The sequence below is a fragment of the Panulirus ornatus genome, chromosome 16 (assembly GCF_036320965.1).
Source record: "Panulirus ornatus isolate Po-2019 chromosome 16, ASM3632096v1, whole genome shotgun sequence".
Classification (NCBI taxonomy): Eukaryota; Metazoa; Arthropoda; class Malacostraca; order Decapoda; family Palinuridae; genus Panulirus; species Panulirus ornatus.
The window spans coordinates 31,591,276-31,609,711 of NC_092239.1; the positions used below are offsets into that span (position 1 = coordinate 31,591,276).

General features: G+C 42.4%; 2 protein-coding genes across 7 annotated transcripts in view; one reads left to right on the top strand and one right to left on the bottom strand.

The window, feature by feature from the left end:
- LOC139754214 (uncharacterized) overlaps positions 1 to 5,757 on the bottom strand; it is a 436,361-nt gene extending 430,604 nt beyond the window's left edge. Inside the window, exon 1 of the mRNA XM_071671468.1 lies at positions 5,643 to 5,757. The gene's annotated coding sequence lies outside the window, so the exon portion shown is untranslated. The remainder of the gene's footprint in view (positions 1 to 5,642) is intronic.
- The window catches only part of LOC139754211 (cell adhesion molecule Dscam2-like), a 543,290-nt gene that overhangs the window by 281,426 nt on the left and 243,428 nt on the right, over positions 1 to 18,436 (top strand). The gene's annotated exons all lie outside the window — the stretch shown is intronic.

The window sequence follows — 18,436 nt, forward strand, 5'->3', positions numbered from 1 at the left end:
AGCTTGGAACGCACGCAGACAGAACACGGGTTTGATCTGCCTCCTCGTGTTTATATTATCTACATAAGGTCAAGCTGGGTCAGACGTGGGAGTACACGTTAAGTAGCAGGTTACTGGAGCCAACCAATGACCTCAACACCCTAAAGGCCAGAGTCCACGAAGCCATCCTCCCGCACCATTCCATTTCCACCACAGGCCTGCCTGATGCAGCCATGAATCTTGTGGTCGCCTCCTTTGCCTCCTCCACATGGGATTACCCCTTTCAGGAGGCCACAACGAGATGAATCAATTCCTGGGAAGCGCAGCACCTGCACATGATTCCCTCTCCCCCCTAACCTTTCCACACGTACGTGGTGTTGGGCCACCAATGCCTCATGCAAGTCTTGAGAAGCATATCTCTCTTTTGACATGGAATCTCACCAGCAATATCTCATGATCCTGCTTAAATGCAGAGCACTGAAGAAACAGAGGGTCTCCTCGGATCAGCGTTCACCGGAGAGCAAGAGAGGAAGCGGCAGTGTCTTGAGGTATGTTCCTGAACCTTGGTTATGATTCAGCCAACGGGAGACACGGTGGGAGCCTCAGATCCTCACGATTTAAATATGACAAATGATCTCTATAGATGACCTGCCACTATCCAAGCAGCAAAGTACGGACGCGAGAACCTACCAAAGACAAACTTACGCACCATTCCATCAAAAATGCCTAAAACTACGTTCTCCAAGAGACCTTCAAATATCCACATCTTGGGTCCCGAATCAAGGCACCTTTTAAATCCCACCGTCTCATTTTGGACGTTCGAAATGACTTGTATAAACAGAGGTTCAAAATTCTTACCAGGGCTGAGGAGTGTATGAGAGGATCGTCAACATGTTTTGCGATGAAGATACCACTCGAGATGCTTAGCCCATCGCTGGTATTTCCTCCTTGACCTAAGAAGAAGGATGGTGAGGAGGACCGAGAACTTGCACGCAGAGAAGTGGCGGGGAACGAGAACTGCGATGAAAAGCGGAAGCAGTCGAGGGATAAGGATAATTACAAGCACGAAAAGAATAACAAATGGAGAGAAGACGATGAAGCGGAGGACGATGAGTGGGAGGGGATGTGGGTAGTACTGGGAAGTGGAAAGGGGAAGAGGGAAGTGAATGTGGACGAGGAAGGGAAGATGAGAGTAGGGGAGCCAGGTGCAGATGGCGAGGGAAAAGTTGATGGAACAGGGATGGAGTGGGTAGAGGAGAGTTTAATGGGGTTTCGGAAAGAAGCCTCTTGCAAAGAATTTCAATCTGTTCTTTATATTTCTCCGTCAGTCATCAAACAACTGATAACAACATGACATCCTTTGCTCGACGATATGTTGGCCAAGGTTGTGTAAACTGCTCGACTTTATGAACACACTCGATATCCATCCAATTAATTTCTTTAAAAACTCAAAAGGTGATTATGTTATCAACTAGTCGTTATCTAGAGCTGGTTTGCTTTGTCTTCTGGTTAGTGGGGCTTCGTGAATCACATTCATCGTTTAGGGTCAGACAAGAGTCCAAAGCTCCCTCTTGCTGCTGATGTTGTGAGTCCAGGCTGGTGGCGCTTCACATTTCTTTACAAAGATAAGATCTCGAAGATTCTGGCTCAGGAGCAAAGCAAATGGAGATAAAACCGGTGACAATCTGGAAGTCCAGAGCAGTGATGGCGGGTTAAGTGCACATGAAGAGGCCAGCGGTCTATGATTAAGACATCTGGTTCGTGAATATCTAGGGTGATGTTTCTCCAGTCGTCACATTGACCAATAAAACATGATGATCCTTTTAGAGTTTCACTCGTCTCCTCACTGAGCCTATTGTGTATATGTCTTCTGCTGTTGGTAGTCGCCCGCTGATGACAAAATTAGGCCTTTGATTGGAACTTTGTACAAATATGTCTTCATTTTTTCATCCTTCTGATATCTCTCTCTCTCTCTCTCTCTCTCTCTCTCTCTCTCTCTCTCTCTCTCTCTCTCTGTTCTTGAGCTTCGCACACCTACCAATCTACTGTCTATCTCTTCCACTCCTTTTGATTTCCTTTTCCTCTGCTGTGAGCTGTGGCCTTTTTCATCAGGTCTGCCATTCATCAGCATTTCCCATAAAGAGGACCCCGTTTTCATTTGCAGTTGGGACCTTTTTATTCTTCTCGTATTTACAAGCGTGGAGCATGTGTGGCGTGCTCGTGTGCTAATATTTTCATACGTTCTTCTGATGTCTTGCCTGCCAGTTATGGCTCTCACTGCACCTTAGGTTATTCACTGTCTCTTTCTTCTCAAGTACAACCGAAATTAAATTTTATGAAACGTGAACGCTATGCTTATCCGTCCTTAGATTAAAATGTCACCTAAAAATACCGCGCGTGAAACGGTAAAGTTACATACAGACTCTACATTACACGTTGAGAATACGTCCGCTTACATCATCCTATGGCACTCGTGCTGTTATCAACTGACTCAGCAAACATGTCACGTAGTCTGAAGACTCACTTCCTGCACAACTGTTCGTCTGTTCTACTTCATGGAAGATTCTCCGTGACGATGTCATGTCCTGTCCATCTTCATCTGTTTATAGTCAGGACGAAATTATTAATAGGTATACATCTGGGACCGGGTTTTCAAGATTCTGTGTTTCTTTATATCTAGTAACCCCATGTAATTATACGTTAAGAGATATCTAAGGACGAGCAACGAATAATCAAATTTCATGCTGGTTACTGTCGAATTTAACACGTTACTAAATTCTGAAGATTTTTAAAATTCGTTTGTTCAAATTTTCAGCAAATATAATCCACCTCTCCGAATATACATGTAAACTTTTATACGAATTTCTGTGAAGGTTTCACTCTACTTGCCTCTGCCAGTAAACCACTTTTGAAAGGAATTTTGTTTGTTGCTTACACTCTAAATCCCTGTACGTTGGTATATATGAAAGATGTTGCATTTCCAGTTGACGAGTTGGTGGGAGAGTTTTCTAAAAGTGTTTCTGCATCTCTGCCTTGTTCACGTTGTGGCACTGGTTGAGTTCTTGTAGGTTGGTCTGAATCGATGTTCGTCCTCTACTGATACCATACACATATTCCTAAGTGGTAGATCTTACGTCTAACTTCAAGACAGATTCTATTTTCTTTTTCCCAATATGCAAAATATTCTTGTATACTTTCAGTACACACGTCCCCTCACTAACACGCTCCTGCAGGCTTGTCAAACCTTCGGATTCCTTAATATAAAGTTTCATCAAACTCTGAACTGCATGTGGTACGTGGCCGGGCAGTATACATAACGACCAAGCCCTCTTACCTGCCCCTTCACCGTGAAGTCTTCGTGAACACTGACCTAAAATGCTATTTCACCGGTGAGACTCGAACCCCCGACTCTGTGATACAGATGCCACGTTCCCTCTTACTAACTGACGGAAGCGTCTGCCACTTAGCTGTCACTAAACCCACGTAACTGGTCCAGCGACAATTAGGAAAACTGCCAGTGATATTGCATTACCAGCCAGTTCAAGTCTCTAAAAGCATGATTGATCTCACACCAATGATCTCGTATGGACGAGTGAGGATCAGGTCGAGTCAAGTATGATCTGAGACCTTATCTGGACATATAAGGGTGGAGTATCTCCATTGAAAAAAAAAACCTTTTAGACTCGAAATCAAACATTAATCCACGGATCATTGCGGGTCCGACATCAACTTGAACACTTGTTCCCAAGATAAGGGCAAGCGAGGTGTCGTCAAGCAGCCACAGCCCCCAGCTGATTCTTATGTATCCCACTTCACGTATATGTACAACTATGTAGTATACAATACATAATCAAAGACACATATCATAGTTGTCTTCTCTCTCATCTTATCTCCTTTAATATCTATTCCATCAACTTGAAAAACCATCATTTTTCCCTTTACCTTGATATTTTTTCCTAATAACTTGTATCTGTCGCTGAACTGCTCTAATACCACCAATTTAAAACCCAAATTTACTTTACATCAATAATCACTAATAGAAAATGGTCTGTGCCTAGTTATATAGAGAGAACTGTACATAGGTATTATACGTGTCCTGCATGTTATGTACACTCCCTACCTATGCAATTTTTTGCCCTAAGAACTGTACGTAAAGAAAATATGTACACATAACCCACACGCAGCTGGGTCATTACGTAAGCGTCAAGAACAAATTTATCATTAAAGTATAACAGGTGTTCTCTCGTACTTTCCACTTGCCATGTTCTTACATAATGTCACAAGTTCATCCTTATGATGAAAGGTTCCTACATCTCATATCTAATAACATTTGAAAAACTAATACAGGCATCTGAAGACATCATTAAACCAGTAATGTATCTGCCGTTTCATGAGGCAAAATGATACGCCACAAATGTGCGATCACGCTAAAGTTAAGCAAATTCATTACCACTGATCAAGTGAGGGGTTAAAACAACTTCCTGCAACACACCAGATTGTGAGCAGTAACTTGCTAAATATAGTAAACAGTGAACGCTATATTTCCTGACAACCTGCTCATTACGCCTCTTCCCTGCACAGAGATTCTAAAATCCAACGAAAGTTTTACAGATTTTGTACATAATGTTGTAGAACACCTGTCAGGCCCTGGGTGCTACAAGCGATCACACACACCATGCTATCATGATGGTACCTGCTCCAGGTTAACATCTTTATCATTTGAACTTCGGGTATATTTTTCACTTATGCAGTACTAAATCTCGCTACATTATCTGTACTGCATGATAAGACATAACACTTGAGATCGTTGAGCAAATACTAGAGATGTGATCGATCATGACAACTGACTACTGAAGGATGAGGGACGGACACATAATAACAATCCACTGTTCTTCAACATTGGCTCTTACGTCACCAAGTATATTTCCCTCCTGGTCTTAACGCACACTTACTCCACACTCCTACTGAATAGGTTCACTGCCAAATAGAGCACGAGCACACGCTCGCTCACTGCACAGTCACAGGCATTGACTAATGACTTGTCGAACGAACAAAGCCTCAGGCTTCGGCCCGGCCCAAAACTCGAGCCAGGTCCAGCTATCTTGAAGGCCCCGCGATGAAGATAAGCATAATGTGTATCTGTCTTTACCATCACATGTAAAGCCAACGTCTCTCTAAACGTAAGGCGAAACTAACGGGTGGTGGAGGAAACATATTGGGAGCTTTGAAACCAACTTTAAAACCAAAATTGTCACTTCTTGATACAAAGAGTTCCACAAAACATTCCTGGTTTAGATCGAATTTCTACAAAAGCTCTGGATAAAAATGTTTGATCTTTTACTCGTAATTCCGTTCATGTTAAACGCGTATGACTGCTTAAAACCCAACCCAACTACTACCAGTTTTCTGTCGGTCTCGTCCATTCCCCCAGCAGTCTTCCTCTCTACAATCGTCCATTCCCACAAAACGTTTTCTATTCATCGTATCCTCCTGCCTTAACCATCGAGTCATACCTTCCTAGACATCATGATGGCAACTGAGACGGAACCGACGTGAGCCACGGAATCTAGGTAGGGTCCCGCGAATAAAGGGTTATCAAGAAATTCAGGAAAATACAAATAATAATAATAGAAAACATGCTATACATGTACGGGTAAACTAACCTTGTTCGATGCTGCAGATATGTCCAAGTTGAACGCCATCAGTCGTAGGGTGCACCGTCGCCTGGCGTAATCGCTGGCCCGCCGGTTCGTTGACATTTCCACCTTCATCCCGACTCCGCCTCAATAACCACACTTAGGTCACGCGCACCTGTGTTTGTAATGTACTGTCACACACACACACATCACACTTGTGGAGACTTTGTGTCACGTGATACACGACGAATGATACAGACAAATACTCCCTCTTATGTTCTGTCACGCTCGCGGTAACACAGGCACTGTGTGAGGCATGTTCACACACGTCATTTAAACAAGTTCGGAGTGTTTACACCAATATTCACAAACAACACTAATATTCTGATTTTGTCTCATTTATAGCATCATCATGCTCGTACTGTATCGATAACAGTTTAACGACCACCAAATCATTAATATCTACGGACCGAACACATACGACAAGGGAGAGGTAGAGTCGTAACTTCTGCCGACGTGTCCTATGGGTCACTGAAGCTTCCAGAAATAATCAGTATTGTCACCTATGCTAATCATAGTTGCTTGTGACATAAGGCATCTCTCCAAAAATCACTGAATTCTACTCCCAGCTAACATGGAGACGGGACAAAGTTACCCAAACACATTTACCTCTTCGGTAACGATATTCCCAATCTCCCTCGCGTCAGGAGGAAGATCATGTATGAAAAAGACGATAATAAAAGCCAAGTTGGTGTCTCCATCACCTGGGGTTTGGTTGCCACACACTGCACAATCTGACCCACTGTGAAATCGTGCGTACCAAAATACAGGTAAGACTGGTCAAATTCTCTGCACAGTATTTATTCTACGGACGATCCCAACAAAAATCTACAATATTAACGGTATATTACAAAATACAGCCAGGAGACAGGTACAGTCTCTCCTCTATAAAATGTCGGAAACATTAAAGAAGATGAAGACACGTATGTCCGATCATACGAGCATTACTGTTTGTGTATACAACGTCAACAGATAGCAGTGAGGAGGAGATGGCTGGCAGAGGCGACCACAAGGTCGAAAAGACGTACAGACATAAAGCAGACTAAACTCTATGCCAATTACCTGGATATCAAGAGGAATTTTACTTTGGTCACATTGAAAAAGATAATGCAAGGTTATGCATCAACTACAACAGTTTGGTTAGTGAAATGATAAGGAAAAAAAAAAGTTTTTAGAGTTGCTTTAAAAGAAACTTTAGATTTCAGGTGAAGTTTTATGAGGTGGGCAACCTCTAACCTTCCTCTACGAGTGCTGGTCGAATGCGACCTCCTCACGTACACAGACGCCGTTAAGAACTGCTTAACGGTAGAAGCTTAAGTGTCGCTATCTATCTCTCTATCTATCTATCAATCTATATATATATATATATATATATATATATATATATATATATATATATATATATATATATAAGGTGTTACCGGGCTACGCCTGTAAGAGTTTACACCGCGTATTAAAAGTCACTTTGGCGGAGTTATATCGTTGGGAGTATAGTGTCGAGAAAGAACTTCTCACCCCCAAAGAACTCTACATTTCCCTGCTACTGGAATTAGCGCAGCCTTGGGCAGCAGTAGCCTGGGTAAATCAAGGACGCACACAATTTTCTTTACGTAATCAAATGACACAAATACGCAACTTACACTATCAGTCAATCACCCTAATTCCCAGACTTCTCTTTGCCGAATGAGTCCATTTTCTCTGGTCGCGTTCAGGATAGATTGCCTCTACCGTCCATGATGCAGTCCCCCGTGCAGGGAGGAGCAGGTCAGACCGGGCGAAGACCACTGCATAATCACCTCAGTCACTCGTGAACTGGACGTATGTAGGTGTTGAGCAAAGTTGTGCTGCTCGTTCGTCCAATACTGTCACCCTCCTCCCTGCCAGTACTGCACTTCTGTGGTAAATACATGACTGCATCGCTTACCATCGCTGATACAAGTGCTGCACACACACTCACGGAGGGACAGCATAGTTCTACAGATCTGACAGTAACGTTTCCAAAAAGTGAACTAACAAAAAAGGTATTAAGTGCATGGAAACATATATATTTCCGGGGGAAGTATGGTTTGAGGCCAGTAAGAGCACTTACTATAACCGACAGACACACAAAGTTACGAGTTTTTTTGTCAAAAAACGGAAAAGTGGACAACCCTCTCAGCGAAAACGTACGAGGACAGCAAGTTTAGTGGAGTGGAGAGCACAGCGTCGCTGCTGCTTCATCATAGGGATATCCCAGTCCCGGAGGCTAACGTCTTAACGTGTTGCTGTATGTCTGGCACAGCATCCTCCCGTGCCACAGGACAGCCGGAAGGTCAAAGTTCAGTGTGGTTCATATCATTTCTAGAAGCGGTGCTGTCTGGAGGAACAGCAGGGCCTGCAGTGAGCTGATGAATACTGCTGTCTGACACCAGTCGTGTATCGCTGTTCTGCTTAAGAGCTGTTGAGGATTAACGAGAGTTATCGAATTCATTGATCTAACTGAAGTGTTTCATCACAATGCTGAAACTTCTGCCTATCCTTACCAGGCTGAAAACTGGTCGGAGGTGTTGTTGTTATTGTAAATACGACTCTGTTCTGAACTGATGGTTTGGGAGGAAACACGAGACCCAGAAATAACTGACCTACCAAAAGACAAACTTCCTGAAATCATAGCTGATACTAAATAGATGCTTAGGTTTATGGACTGAAAGAACCTCCAGGGATGTTACCAGTTGTTACGAAGCTGTCACGACAGGTGATTTCTACATCTATTATTACGACAACACGAAAACCAACACCATTCAAAAACCTGATATCAGTTCCTTCGAAAATATCTAATTTCTGAGAAACGTAGACGCTGTTCTCCCAAGAGGCCTTCAGACTGTAAAGCCACAGCGTCCAGCTTAAGATCTTCACGGATGTCGGCCTCCAGTCCGAGGCTTTCCCGCGATTCCTGAATCCCTAGAAAATATGTTTCCATTTGGAAGTGAATAATTAAAGTGGAGCAGAGTGCAGTGTTATGTAAGATGAGCTCGCAGGAGTCCGGTACTTATGCTTAATTGGGGAATAAGGCAACACTAACACTCAGTAGTGTTGAATCATTTATAACGTGTAAAGATAATTCTTCTATTACCATTCACCCCCACCAACACCACTATAACTCTACACTACTATCATCCTTCAACACCATCATCATTCTGCTCGACCACCAACATTCCCCTACACTAACATCATCCTTCAAACACTGTTATCATCCTCCTCGACTTCCACAGTCCTCCTCCACCAACATCAGTCATCACCACTTCAATACTGACTCGTGCTTCCTCAAATACAGATACATAAAGGTAATACATCATCATCATGATTATCAAACCCAGCAGCATGGTCATGAATACGTAAATGTACACACTCGATCACTCGATCAAAAGTAAGGAAGAAGGTAAAAACGGTCTAATATTATTTATGAATGGAAACAGGTCAACCTATTCCTGGAAAATTCTATTTCCAGGAGTGACTTTTCTTTCTAATTAGTGCGAGGACTGTGAGACTTACTCTTTCATTAAAGCATCTTTAAAAAATTATTTCAAAGTGATCGTTTGGAAACTTCGAAATTGAATAACTTTTAAACGGTAAAGCTCACAAAAAAAAAACTGCAGACAGATGTAGAATGAGGCCTTAGTATGTTTAATAATTTTCTCTGTGTGAGCATTTAAAAAGTAAAAACATGTAAGAAAAAACCATGTGATATATATATATATATATATATATATATATATATATATATATATATATATATATATATATATATATATATCCTTCCTAGCTGGAGCCCCATCAGTCTGCGAAACAGATCTCCTAAAAATATTTCAACAAGTTCAGAGGAGAATCACGAGAGTTAAAAGTTTCAAAAAATTATTAGACTTTTCCGTCATCATAATGACTACAGATCTCGCGAATCCATCAGTAATCGTGTCATTAACTGTGTTTACACAGATTAAAAGTTTTAAAAACTCATGTAATAAGATGATTCGAGTCTATTGCACCGACTCACAAATGCTTCGAATGCATTAAGAAACAGCAAGACGTTACGAATTTACCATCCAATCCGACTCGATATGTTTCGGATTCATGAACGAACCTCAACATGCTCGGAATCAGTTTAAATAAAGTAGGAAAACTTTAAATGAATGAACGTGGATAATGCAGCAAGCAGATGAATATGAGATACGTGAAAAGTGAAAGAATCACATTATGTTTTCTACGAGAGCGAATCAAACACATTTAGAGTTCTCGAGGTTCGTAGTGTATGAAGCTGAAGCAATTCTTAGCTTCACTGCTACATACACACGAGAGATCAAGTACTGTACAGACATCCAAGGGAGTCTACATAAACTTGGGTCCCCAACCGTACAGGATGGTAAAGCAGAGAGAGTCTGCTAGGTCCCTGGAGGGAGACTTGCTACTTTGCTACCATTTAACGTGAAGTTCAAACTGATGTTGGCGAACAAAGTCTGGCTACTCCTCCCCGCCGAATGAAAAAGGTATTAATTAAATCCTTTTCGAGTGTGGTTACCGCAGCTGCATGCTATCAAAATCACCAGATATTACAGAATGAATTGAAGTCCTACATTTTTTTTTCCATTAGTGAAATATATTCAAATATTATTCAAGTGTTTAGCTACGTGTTAATACGCTTGTTTGTTTTGTGCATCTGTGTACATGCGTTAGTATGTAGGTATGTTGGTAAGATAATGACGATAATGATGATAATGATTATAAAGATAACATCAATCAACGATTTACTAAAGCGAATGATGCCTGGAAGTGAACAAGTAAAAAGTAGAAATACAGAAAGCAATAAACAGTGAGGCTATAGAGAGAAGACATTATTATATAGATACTGACACAATACATATGAGGGATTAATAGACAGGATGTTTCCGTATGACCATGTGTGTGTTCAAAGTTGTACTGGAGCTGAACGTTAACTTGGGGACGAGCGATCTCAGGTGGTAGGCGGGGAAGGTGGCGGAGAGTACGTTCATACATGAGGGTACAACTGTGTAGGTGTGTGTCTGCGTGTACGTGTTAATGCATTATTGTGTCTACAAGTGTGGGCTGATATGTGTGTTTGTGTGTCTGCGAGACAGAATCATGTATCGCACATCCAGGACTTATTTTCATTCATTTGACCAACATTCGTGACATTTCAACCACTCTTTCCAACACCATCTAACGAGCACATCTCCTGATACCTCCCTTCTAACGCAGACCATCTTGCTATGTAATCAAGTTTCCAAATATTCTTTTCCGCATGCGTAACTGTGATCTACATCCGCCACTCCGGCTGCAAGGAGGATTTTGTGCTTATTGCCAGCGGCAGACTCGTGCTGGTCGTCGTATCATTCTTCCTCAGCGTCCACTCCAGTCCTGTATACCCTCCGTGGGGAACGCCCACACTATGTGTGTGTGTGTGTGTGTGTGTGTGTGTGTGTGTGTGTGTGTGTGTGCTGGTCTGGTCTTGTCTTTGACTATCTGGCCGTATGTATCGTTCTTTGCACCCACACACACACACACACACACACACACACACACACACACACACACACAAACACACACACATGGCGTGTAACTAATGCTGTCACAGGTAAAGTCGTGTTCTGCTACCTTACAATCAAGGTTGGACTCTGGACGCAAAGGAATCTTACTTTTCAGCCATAGTTGGCTAATGATAAAAGCCAGGGTACACAACTCCCCACACTCGTCCTCACGAACAACTACCTCCGTCCTCCTGCAGAAGACCCGGTTGATACGGACGGAACACGACGGAAACTATATTTTACCATGATAGCTTCATCGCGACACTAGAATCAATATCACAACTTCCGTGTACAGATCTTGTGGTCACGCAGCAATTCTGCCATGACGATATTTGGACAAAACCACCATCTTATCGTAGTCTCTGGCAGACTATCTAAACATGTCCTTTCTCGCTTCTTTCCTACAAATCCACCTGATTAGGCCACCAATCAGCCCTGTCCTCCCTCCCCCTCCTCCTTCCCGGTGCCTCGTCTGAGTCTTGGCACATTTCCCTCACATCCACATTACATTCTGGGACGTAAATCTTCCCCCGGCAATGTTGGGTCATTTCTCTATTCTCGCGTCACCCGGCATCCCTGATAGTCGTATTTTTCCTTCTATAAATATACAGGAGTATTCGACCACTCACCCATTGGGATTTATGACCATCCAGGGATATTTACTGTCACTGGCATAAAGGATGGTGTCGAATACTTCCCCGAAGTGGATATATTGCTTGGGACATCCGGGTGAGGATATTCAGTAAACGTATATCTACGAGGACGACATTTTTATGCACACGGCTCACAGACATGTACATAATTGGGTAAGTGTTGGTCTGCTTAGGCAAGAAGTGCGCCGGCGGGGTACATAGCAGCAAGCACACACATAAATACACACACGAACGAGGGTTCGCACATGCATACCTAACGAGAGAGAGAGAGAGAGAGAGAGAGAGAGAGAGAGAGAGAGAGAGAGAGAGAGAGAGAGAGAGAGAGAGATGGCGCTGCATGACGGGGAATGAACACGTATTCCTATAACGTCTTTCTATCGAGGATATCATACGTTTCCGAACCACGTTAACGAAGGTACATAAACCTTAACTCCCTGAGCCCGACGGCGCGTCCAGGGGAAGGTGTCATGACCCATGTTTCTCAGGTCGGTCCCAAACAATCCTCCTGAAATCCTCCTCTCTTCTTAACGCTACCTTGCTAACGCGGGAAATGGCGAATAGTATGAAATATATATATATATATATATATATATATATATATATATATATATATATATATATATATATATATATCAACAAAATAAACACTATGACGTACGAATTAATCTCACAGCTACGAGGCTGGAGCGTAACGACCAATGAGAATCTTCTCTGTGGTGAAGTATACATTGTGTGGTGTCAACCATGACAACATTTCTGTCAACCAAGTTCTACAGAGTTCCTCGTGGGTCCCCACTGACGGTGGGTTTTGTTAATCACTTAATGGGAGTTTAACAGCACCTTCGGGCACGAGTCTATTCTTAAAGAAAGTGTCAGAGAAAGACAATGGCGAGAGACCCTGTTGTTTCTCGGGTGTCCACTCTCTCTCTCTCTCTCTATCTCTATCTCTCTCTCTCTCTCTCTCTCTCTCTCTCTCATACACACACACACACACACACACACACACACACACACACACACACAACGTTTTCTTTCGAACTCGCGAGACTTTCTTTACAACGAAAGTTGGTGAGGATGATGGATAGTGTACAAGACAGGTACCAAAAGTGATTCATGTTTATGTTTCACTATTTCTGGTGACTCAACTCCAACCTGGATGGCGTTTAAAGCTGGTAACATCAGAACAAGGCTTCCCGTTAGCGAGGTAATAAGTCTGAATCCCATGTATGTAATCTGCTCTAATATTTAGGGGATCTTAATCATCCATAGAGTTGTATTCTTCTCTATATCAGGAGACGTGTTGATGAATGAGAAGTACGTGTTCACGTATCCATATATGTGTACACAAAGGCACATGGAGTTTTGATTGGAAATACACGGAAAAAGTGAAGACTAATAATATACGCAAGCACCCGGGCTGTGCTGGAAATATACAAGACGGCCGCTGCGGTGGGCTGAACCAGTGTGTGTGAGACGATCGAGGGAAACCTGGAAAGATCTGTGGGTCCTGGATGCTGTTAGCGGGGTCATTTCTTCGTCTGTTCCTGGCGTTCCCTCGCAAACGCAGGAATGGTGAACATATATTAGATGAAAAAAAAAAGGGCTCATGGTCCCCACAACAGGGAAACGGCCCACCAACGGTGTATAAAAGCGATGAGAAATACATTTCACACACCTACACACCATATACATACACTGAACACATCTGCTTTGCCCTAAGCCACAACAAGCTGGGTTCCTGGTCATAAACACTTGGTTTAACAGGTGTTGTCTGGGCTGGAGACGTAGAGGCAGGTGAAGGCGACCATGACCAGTTATCCCGTCGTAGCAGAGGGTGTCCGTGAAGCCTTCTCCGCTCGTAGGAGACGGAGTCCGTGACGTGTTATCCGCCTGCTGGTGGGGAGGAGGACATGCTACATTATCAACTGGATGAGGGCGTCCGTGATGCATAATCCTCTCGGGAAGTGAGGGCGTCCGTGATGGGTTATCGGCTGAGGAAGTGAGGGCGTCCGTGATGCATTATCCGCTCGGGTGGTTAAGCCAAGCGACCGGAAGCCACAGATAACAACTGCAACTGCCCGGAATTGGGGGATAAGAGTTGTTACCGGACGCAGAATTCACCATTCCTTTCACAAAACTGGCGACACATCAGCAGTGTTTCACGACTGAGGCGCTACCCTCGATCTGACTACGTCATCAAACATATTGACCAGTAGGCCACTTCCTCCTTGATCACTAAGAGTTGTCCACGACACCATTAGTGTCCTTAGTGTCCCACACAGATCTCGCCTCATCTCTGTCTTATACTGACTGACCTTCGTATGAAACAGCCTTTCATTGTCCATTATGGTGTCTCTCATATTCATTCAGAGGTTCTGAATTACTTTGCTTTTATTCATACATAACATTTATTTCATTATCATAATCAGAACATTTCGGTCTGCATTTTTTCCCCTCCAATAACCATGAACGTCTCTAAGATTCAGCTTCTCATTTTCTGAGCTCTCTTATATTCTCATCAGTTATTCTTCATTCCACCACGTAGTACCACTCATGCTATAACTTTTTCTTCAACTGCCAGAATCCTCTGTGGCAGTTTCTATTAATGGTTAATCTAAGAGCTTCCACATCACCACTAATCTCACTTTATACCATCCCGTCGACACTTCTCACTTTACCATTTAGTCCTCCTGTATGTGGAATAGGATACTTCCATTACTAAACCCTCACTTTTATCAAGTTATAGCGTTCGACCAAATTGTCAGACTTCAGCACTACTTCGAAATCCCAGGACTCGATCTAACATCTCTGTGCTATACCGTTCATATCCTGAAACAGAGAGACACTTCAGGAAAATATAAGGAGAAGCGGTACGTCGTGTGCCCATGTGAGTGGGACCCACTATCAAGGAATACGTGGACCGTCCAGTGATGGTCCCTGGACGTCTCATACGTGGACCGTCCAGTAATGGTCCCTGGACGTCTTCCATAATATATGTGGACACTTCATCCGTGGTGTAGCAGACAAGCCAGGTTGTATAGTCTACACGTGGAGACTTACCAAGGGAAGCTTGGTCCCATACTGTACTGCTGGGTAAAATTCCAGCTTATAACTGTAATGTGTAAGGAAAGTAGAGCGATCTCTCTCTCTCTCTCTCTCTCTCTCTCTCTCTCTCTCTATATATATATATATATATATATATATATATATATATATATATATATATATATATATATATATATGGAGTGGAATCAAAAGCCTTGTCTCATTTATATCCCAGTCATCCTTTGTCATGTTATGTCGTAACAAATGTTGCAACAAGAAATATGGTCAGGCCAAGGTCGTACCATCATGTAAATGAATCGTACCGTCGTGCTCAAGGATCGTACCGTCGTGCTCAAGGATCGTACCGTCGCGCTCAAGGATCGTACCGTCGTGCACGGGAGGTTAACGCTCAAGTCAACATTATTACGCTCTTCATGGTATTCATCAGAGGAATTTCTAAATTAAAATCATACATTTCTAAAGAATTTCTGATATATTCATAAAATTTTCCCATCCAATAAAGTGGAGTGTGTACCATCAAACAATGTAATAACCCAACAAAAAATGTTTAGCATTTGGCCCACTGCTAGACGAACAGATTCACCCCCCCCCCCCACACACACACACACACACCACCACCTACCCGGTTATCAGGCATCCCCGTCAGGTCGCTGCCACGACCAGCCAGTACGACCTGGGCGCCATTCGCCCTCGTCGTCACCTTCCATCGTTACAGCCTCTGAAGAATTCGCTTCGCCCTTCCCTCCAAAAATCTAACCCACGGAAGCCAAAGTCTTGAGTTCTGCTCTCAACCTCCATCGGTGAGTCTGGAAATGATAAGCCTACGGAGGCTCCATCTACAGCCCACGAAAGGTAGCAGTAATTATTGCGTTTTACGTCAAGGATTTGAAATACAAAGAACAAGAAAGATCAAATGTGGTTCATAATTATTTATGATAATTGACTCAGATTATCATCCATTTAACCAAACTGGGACAAAGACGGAACTCATGCCATTAACATAATAACCTGGTACCCAAACGTTTTAATTTAGAGTCGGCCATAGAAATGTTAAAGGAATTAATTGAATAATTGGAGAAATAATTGGGGCGATAATTGGACGCAACGAGGGGTGCTCGGTGCCCAGTGGAGATCGTTCTGTACAAGAGAGTTTTCGTTCACTTTAATCTGATTTTAATGCTAGTGTCTCAAAACTCATGGGAAGTGGAGCATTTCTTTGGCCATCACTTTCTCATACACAGTTAATAAATCTATCGGTGTTCGTGTGTGTGTGTGTGTGTGTGTGTGTGTGTGTGTGTGTGTGTGTGTGTGTGTGTGTGTTTACGTACGTTTCTGTAATATATATATATATATATATATATATATATATATATATATATATATATATATATATATATATATATATATATATATATAACTAATGAACTAATGGAGGAAAATAACGTTAGAGCAGAAGAGAACACTAACACCAGCCACCTGCGGACGTTACTTTCTTTTATTAAACGAAGAAAAACAAAAATCCTGAGAATTGAGAAGTTTAATGGAGAAAGTTTAGCGTGGTGGCCAAGCCGGCTCTCCAGCCCCCTCCACCACCACACGACGGATGACGTGTTGGGGACCAGCGCTCAGTCAACCTCCCGCTCAAGTGCCGTTTCTCAAGAAGTCAAGTCCTACCCTCAAAAACTTCCCCATCTCAGTCCTCATTTTCATGTATATTGTTTAGTTAAGTTGTCTCCCCTCTGCCAGTTTTCTCTCATTTCATTTTTCCTTTATCAGGAATATTCTGGTATAGCCTAATAACAGCAAGGCTACGTCAAGTATGGAAGTAGGTTGTCAACATTATATATCCAATTAACCATTACGATGAGATCTGAGCCCAAGCGTCTCAAAGACACATCTAGCAATTAACTCGGCTCGTATTCTTACACAAGTGACATTACATGTTTGTCTACTTTCCAACTCGTTCTCAGACGAGAATATAACTTACACAACTTCTGGCATTACCATCTGAAACTTTACCGTTGTCTGAGATCTCACATGGGAACTTCGATGGTACGAAAGATTTACAAAGTTCTACTTTGGAACATTATCTTGGTCGACCACACAGGAACACCACAAAGATGGGGTCTGCTAGATGAAAGATCTTATAGTGACGCTCAGAGATTTCTTGTTATCCGTGTAAGGCACATTTCAAACACTTCACAATAAGCGACTTGTGTACAGAGGGCTAAAAATTTCCACAAAGATTATGAGGGGAAGGAAGGTGAGTGGTTAATGAGGTGGAGCATCATCTTCCTCACCTTCTGAGAACCAGTGAGGGCCTCACCGTCTCTAGCCTGACCTCACACATGGACCAGCCCTATATCACTCACAGGTCTGAACGTCCCTCACACATGGTCTGCTCCTCCATCACTCACAGGTCTGACCGTCCCTCACACATATGCCAGCCCTGCCCGGGTCATTGTTCGTTCATAACCCACTGCATTATCTCTATCTGCAAGAGGTAACTTGCTGGGGACGACACATACACATAAATCGATCTTCCTTGTTGATAAATATACCGTATACATTCATATGTATTTTCTTCTTTTCTCTTTCATGTTTGATCGCTGTTTCCCTCACCAGAGAGGCAGCGCCAGGAATGACGAAGAAAGGCCGCATCCGCTCCCATCCATTTTCTAGCTGTCATATGAAACGCACCGAAACCACAGCTTGCTATACACATATGAATATATATATATATATATATATATATATATATATATATATATATATATATATATATATATATACATATATATATATATACAAATAACTTTACAGTAACAGGTTGGGAAGATGTTGAAAGCAAAACAATATATCATGAACTCTGTATCAGATCATAATCAAAGCTGGTAAACACCACCTTCATGAGGAGCCACACGCTAAGTCTGAGTCTGGAGTCAAAAAAAAAAAAAACGGAGTGGAAAAATGTCAGACTTTAATTAGAGGTTGTGAAGTGAGCACAACCCTGAGATACATGCAGTGTGAGAGGTCGGCTCTGGTTACTAACTCAGGTTTCCGATCAATAGCTGGACTACATCAAGCTGAAGCGTTAGTTTACACAAAGGCAACGACACGACACTTGATTGCTTGTTCTGTTTAGTCAAGTCAAGTGTAATGGAACCGGTTTCAAGCTTCTCTCTCTCTCTCAGGGGCTGTTTTGTCTGGAACCTTGACAATGTCATTTGGTGACGGTGAGCACAATGATGTACCAAACATAGAACAAGAGGAACACAAACGCTTGGACTCTTACAATCTAAGTTGTCGAAAAGTAGTGTCATTGTAGATACGAATACACATATCATATTACTACCATTCTTATATGACAATGACGGTAATATATGACATAAAAGTACATGTACATATATATCCTCTTTTCCCCTACAAAAATGTATGTATGCTTTTTATGAATAAATGTTTC